The 5,268-nt window shown below is 47.3% G+C and overlaps 1 protein-coding gene across 2 annotated transcripts in view; it reads left to right on the top strand.

Annotated features, from left to right (window-relative positions):
* The first annotated feature begins 5,011 nt into the window (after window positions 1-5,011).
* The window catches only part of Crebrf (CREB3 regulatory factor), a 50,925-nt gene continuing 50,668 nt past the window's right edge, over window positions 5,012-5,268 (top strand). Inside the window, exon 1 of one of the 2 annotated variants that reach the window (XM_015492611.2) lies at window positions 5,012-5,169. The gene's annotated coding sequence lies outside the window, so the exon portion shown is untranslated. The remainder of the gene's footprint in view (window positions 5,170-5,268) is intronic. The other variant, XM_048815394.1, reaches the window with a different exon arrangement.

The following is a 5,268-nucleotide window of genomic DNA, read 5'->3' as shown; positions in this document are numbered from 1 at the left end:
GTCTGCATGACAGGATGTGCTCTCTTGGGGTCTGTATGGCAAGGCGGGCTGCCCCACAGGAGTCTTGGGGTCCTTTGGGAAGTGACACAGTGAGACTGCAGGTGCTGCCTCTCAGCACAGGACAGAACCTGCTGCTGGCACTCAAGTCTGCTGATGGCTTTATGGCTCACTGTTGTAACTCTGGAATGTTCTAAAACATTCATTTCCCACGACTCATCTCAAAGCCTGGGCTTTGGGAAAACGAGATGAAAACTAAAATTAAAAAACAGGTGGTAATAGTCCTGGGTCTTCCTGTATCCTGAGGGACACTTATGATTTTGTGAATTTGCAGGTTAAAAAAAAAAAACAAACGACTGGTCGCATCGACCCCTAACTTTTTCCTACTTCTTTCCTTTAGCAACCTCTCAGGACTTGCCTCCTGCCCTTGGGAGTCCAGCCGCACAGCCTTGGGCTCTGTCCTGTGCTGCCCATTGCAGTTCAATAAGCTGTTATCAGGCTGCAGGTCTTGGTTCCTGCTGCTTATCACCATCCCTCCACTTTCTCTTTTTATCACCCTACTTCTGGCCTCACCACAGAATGTCTTATTGTTTGTACCTGTCCTCTGGGAGTCTTTCCTATAACAAACACTGGATTGTTCCCCTGCCTGGCTTCCTGGTTTGCTATCAGTTATAGCTGCTGATACTGACTGTGAGCGTCAGCCCAGCTCACGAAAACAGAGCAAAGCTCAAAAACCCCAAACCAGACACGATTTGGCATCGGACAAGTTTTTTGGTCAGCAAAAGAGCCTAAACGGTTTTGGAAGGACTGCCTTGGAAGATGACAGGACGTTAAGTGGCCTTCTGACTTCTGGCCATGCTGTCCCTTAGCTGCTTCTCTTTGAGAAGCTCCCAGTCACATTCCTCCCTGGAAAGTGGAGGACGGGGCATCTCTTATGCCCCAAGCAGTGATTTAATCTTCAAAATCAACCTGTGATGCAAGCTAGATCAGAATTAAGGATCAGGCAGACTTGCAACTTACTCAAGCTAGCAGGGAAGTGGCACTGAAATACACGTGTCCCACTTCTAAGGCACCAAGCGCCCTTCTTATGAACTCTGTCATGTGGTCAGGTTCCGTGTCAGTCTCCCTCACTGGGTTCTCAGTTCCTTTAGTGCAAGGACTATGTCTTCATTAGGGACCTATGTACACATTAGGGACCGCACACCTCTAATCCCAGCAATGCAGGAGGCTGAGGCAGGAGGATTGCAAATCTGAGGGCAGCCTGGGCATTTAGTAAGACCCTATCTGAAAATTTAAAAAATTAAAAAAAAAAAAGAACTCCACGGTTCAATCCCCAATACCCCTTCCTCCCCTGCCAAACAAGCAAGCAGCAGACATGGTGGAACCAGATTCTATGAAAGAGAGGGATCTTGAGCCACCAAGGGAACAGGATTTGGATCTTTATCTTTACACCACAGCCTGCTTCTATCCCATGGCAGGCTTGGTGCTGGGGGATGAGGTGGGGTGTTGAGAAATTCTTAATAAGTGATACACTAGGGAAGGGTCCTTGGGACTGAATCTGGTGCTTTCTGGGAAAAGAAACCGAGGCTTGTCAGGCATGGTGGCACATGTCTGCTATCCCAGCACCTCGGGAGCTTCAGGCAGGAGGTTCACAACATAGCAAGACACTATCTCAAAAAATAAAAAGGCCAGGGGGTTGGGGTGTGGCTCAGTGGTAGAGTGCTGGCATGCAGGAGGCACTGGGTTTGATCCCCAGCACCACATAAATGTAAAGATATTGTTTCCACCTAAAACTAAAAAATAAATATTAAAAAAAATTTTTAAAAGGGCCAGGAGGATATAGCTCAGTGATAAAATGCCCCAGTATCAAAAAAAAAAAAAAAAAAAAAAGCCCCAGAATCCGAGGCTCAGACCCGTCACATAAAGAACACTGTTCTACTGAGTGATCAGAAGAAGAATTTTTTCTTCTTCCTCCAAAGAACATTTTTTGGGTGAGATGAATGAGGGATGGGTGCCAATGGGTGACAGTCAATGAGTCTCTTTTACGTTCACCCTCAGCAATAGTCCCTTCTTCTCAGGAAGAAGCTCCGTGTTTAGTGTCAGAGGGACACAGCTTTTCCTGGAGATCTTCCAGCTTCGAGTTAATTAATCTCACTTCTGAAGCTGTGAAATCTGAACATATCACACAGGTCCAGAGGGGTCTGGAAAGAAAACAGGCCCAGAGAGGTGACACTCACTTGAAAAGCTTGTCTAGAACCAGCAGGCAGGCCCAGGCGGCTTTAATTAGGACTTAGACACTGCGGACTCAGCCATAGGAAAGTGAGGACCTGTGGCAACTTTTTTTTTTTTTTTTTTTAAGATTTAATTTTTTTTGCAAGGCCTGAGTTTTAGACTTCCCTTAACTGCTTCCCCTGCGGCTCTGAAGCTCCCAGCTGTACTGCATGCCCAGCAACTGTTTCAATTCTTTAAAGATGTAGGGTCACTGATAAAGCTAGAAGGATCTTCAAGAACATCTAGTTCTAGTCCAGATTCCTCATGGAGAAGAGGGCATCTTACAGTGACAGAGCTCAAATCAGGTCATGGCTCCAAGAGCAGTCTTCCAAACTCATCAAGGTTTATTTTATTTTTGAGAGCCGGTCTTGTTATGTTGCCTAGGCTGGCCTTGAATCCCCAGGCTCAAGCAATCCACCTGTCTCAGTCTCCCACACATCAAGGTTTAAAGTGAATGAAATTTTCCATATCCAGAGACTATCTGGAAAGATTCCCAGAGGGTGGTAACTGGGAAGGGAAAATGAGTGGCAAGAAACATTGGGAGGAGGGAGACTTAATATCCACTTAATATGTTTTAGAATTTTGTACCATAAATGTGTTACCTAATCAAAAAATAAATATATTTTTAAAGAACTGGATGACACCCTAAGTCTCCACTGCTCTGTTTTCCCCATTATCTCATAATGGTGTAAGGCATGGCTTTCTGACTCAGGTTACTCCAGTGTGTAAATGATTCCCCAGGAGCAAGGTGGAAGTGGCAACGCCAGTTGGTTACACTTTGTGGCTAGAACAAGAGGAGCCTCCTGAACCTCAAGCCAATGTTGTCCCAGAGTCCCAAGTTCCTGCCAACTTTAACTGTGGTAGAATCTGATTGGATAAAACCCAGAGAAACACAAATCAATTAGGAGCCGTGATTTCATTCACTTCAGAGCAAGCAACAGTCATTAACAAACCTTGATGGAAAGGTCTCCTTGAGCTCTGTCCTTTCCATGGCAACCAAGGTGCAAAGGCAGTGTCTACAGGGGAGTGTTGCAAGGGAAAAGTGAGCCATCTGCTGAAGCTTTTCCAGCTGTAGTAACAGGAGAGAGGACAGTCAGTGATGTAGTCCATAAAGAGAGATTTTTTTTCAGAACTGGGAATTGAACCCAAGGCTTCACACTTGCTAAGCAAGTGCTTTATGACTGAGCTAAATCTCCAGCCCTCCATGGAGGTTTAATGCAAGAATCATGTGAACAAGTCAGAGAACCTGGCTCAAACTTCCCAAACTAGTTCTTCAATTCAGGTTTTGATTTTAAACTTCAGTTGCTGTGGAAAATTGGAATGTGGTCTGTGTTAGACTTAACAAAGAGACAAATTACAATCCTGCCACTTTCTGTGCAGTAAATACTCATTTGCTTCACAGGGTCCTGAGGCCTTACTGTATGCTGGGCCTCTTGGGGAACTCAGAGGAGAGATGCACTCTTCTACCCTCCTCATAGGTGTCTGTCTACATACTCCTATTAATTTTGTGTACAGAAGTATTATTTTAGTGTCTGTCAAACTGCTAACGTTTAGAGTTGCCTTTCTTGCTGTTTAGTGTTCCAAATGGTGTCCTGGAAGCAATATAATGACCCTGCCATCCCTCACCTAACTATATGCTGGCACTATGATAAGTGCTCTATAGGGATATTTCAGTTACTTCTCACATCAACACCATAAGTTACTTACATAGGTTGGAAACTGGGGCTCATAGAGGTTAAAAAATTTTTGTGCCCACAAGAAGTATTAAAGAAGGCTGGCCCAGTGGGGCACACCTATGTGATTCAGCTACTGGGTAGGCTGAGGAATGAGGATCCTACATTTGAGGCCAGCCTGGGGGCAAGTTTAGCAAGACCTTGTCTCAAAAAAATAAAAAATAAATTAAAAAGGCCTGGGATCTAACTTAGTAGTAGACTGTTTCTAGCATGGTTGAGGCCCTGGGTTCAACCCCCAGTAAGCGGGCGGGGGCGCATAGAGTGCACTCTGGAAGCATGAGCGGTGCCAACAGACCTAGGTTCTGGTACTAGCCAGGTGATTTACCAGCTATCTGGCCTTGGGTGAATAATCCCTCTTAGTTTTACTTCCTTAAGAAATAAGTTACTACTATTTCATGTGCTCATCGAGGAGTCTAATTAGAAGCACAAAAACCGCTCAGGAACAGGTATTACGAATGCCCGGTTTTCCCGGTGCAGCTAATAGTATTGTTTGTACAGTTGTGTATGGTTCTCTCTTATTAAAGTGCACTCAGTCAAGCTGATCCCTGGGTCTGGGGATACTTGCTCAATAAATGTGAGTTGAATCCGTGAATCAATGAACGAACTGAAGGCAAGGTCAGTCTTTGGGAGAATGGGGAGGCCACTCATAAAACGTCGATGTTCCCTTAACCCTTCAAGTTTCGGACAACTAAAACTGTAAAATGCGCGAACAGACACTTCAGGCCCCGCTGCGTAGTTTTGCAATCGGATAAAACGCTGGGTAGGAAAGCTTCTGAAAAAGGCACATCCTCTAAGAACGTGAGAGCGTGACTCACACCGGCGACGACCCACGCCCACGCTGCAGCTACAAGTACCAGCCCCCGCTACACCCGCTCTTCCTGGTTTTCCCCGGCAACCCGCCCCTCCGGCATCACGTGACAGGGGTGCCCGGCCGGGCCGCGTCCCTGATTGGCCGAGCTTCAGAACGCCTTGCGATTGGCCCGAGGCCGGCGGGCCTCCGCCTCCCTCCTCCTCCTCGCCGCGGCCCACGTGAGGGGGGCGAGTCACGCGATTTCCGGGAACCCGTCAGGAAGGACATAAACAAAACAAACCCGAGGCAGCATGGAGAGGGGCCGCGGCCCCTGCAGTGGAACCGGACTCAGCCCCTGAGCGGCCCCCTCACTTACAGGTAAGTGCAGCTGCCCGCCGTCCGGGGCTCGTAGGGCTCTGGGCTGGGGGACCGGCCGGGGGGCGGAGGAGGGCCGCTGGCCTAGGAGGCAGTAGCGCC

Source organism: Marmota marmota, unplaced genomic scaffold (genome assembly GCF_001458135.2).
Source record: "Marmota marmota marmota unplaced genomic scaffold, marMar, whole genome shotgun sequence".
NCBI classification, from domain to species: Eukaryota; Metazoa; Chordata; class Mammalia; order Rodentia; family Sciuridae; genus Marmota; species Marmota marmota.
This window is presented reverse-complemented; position numbering and strand designations above follow the sequence as displayed.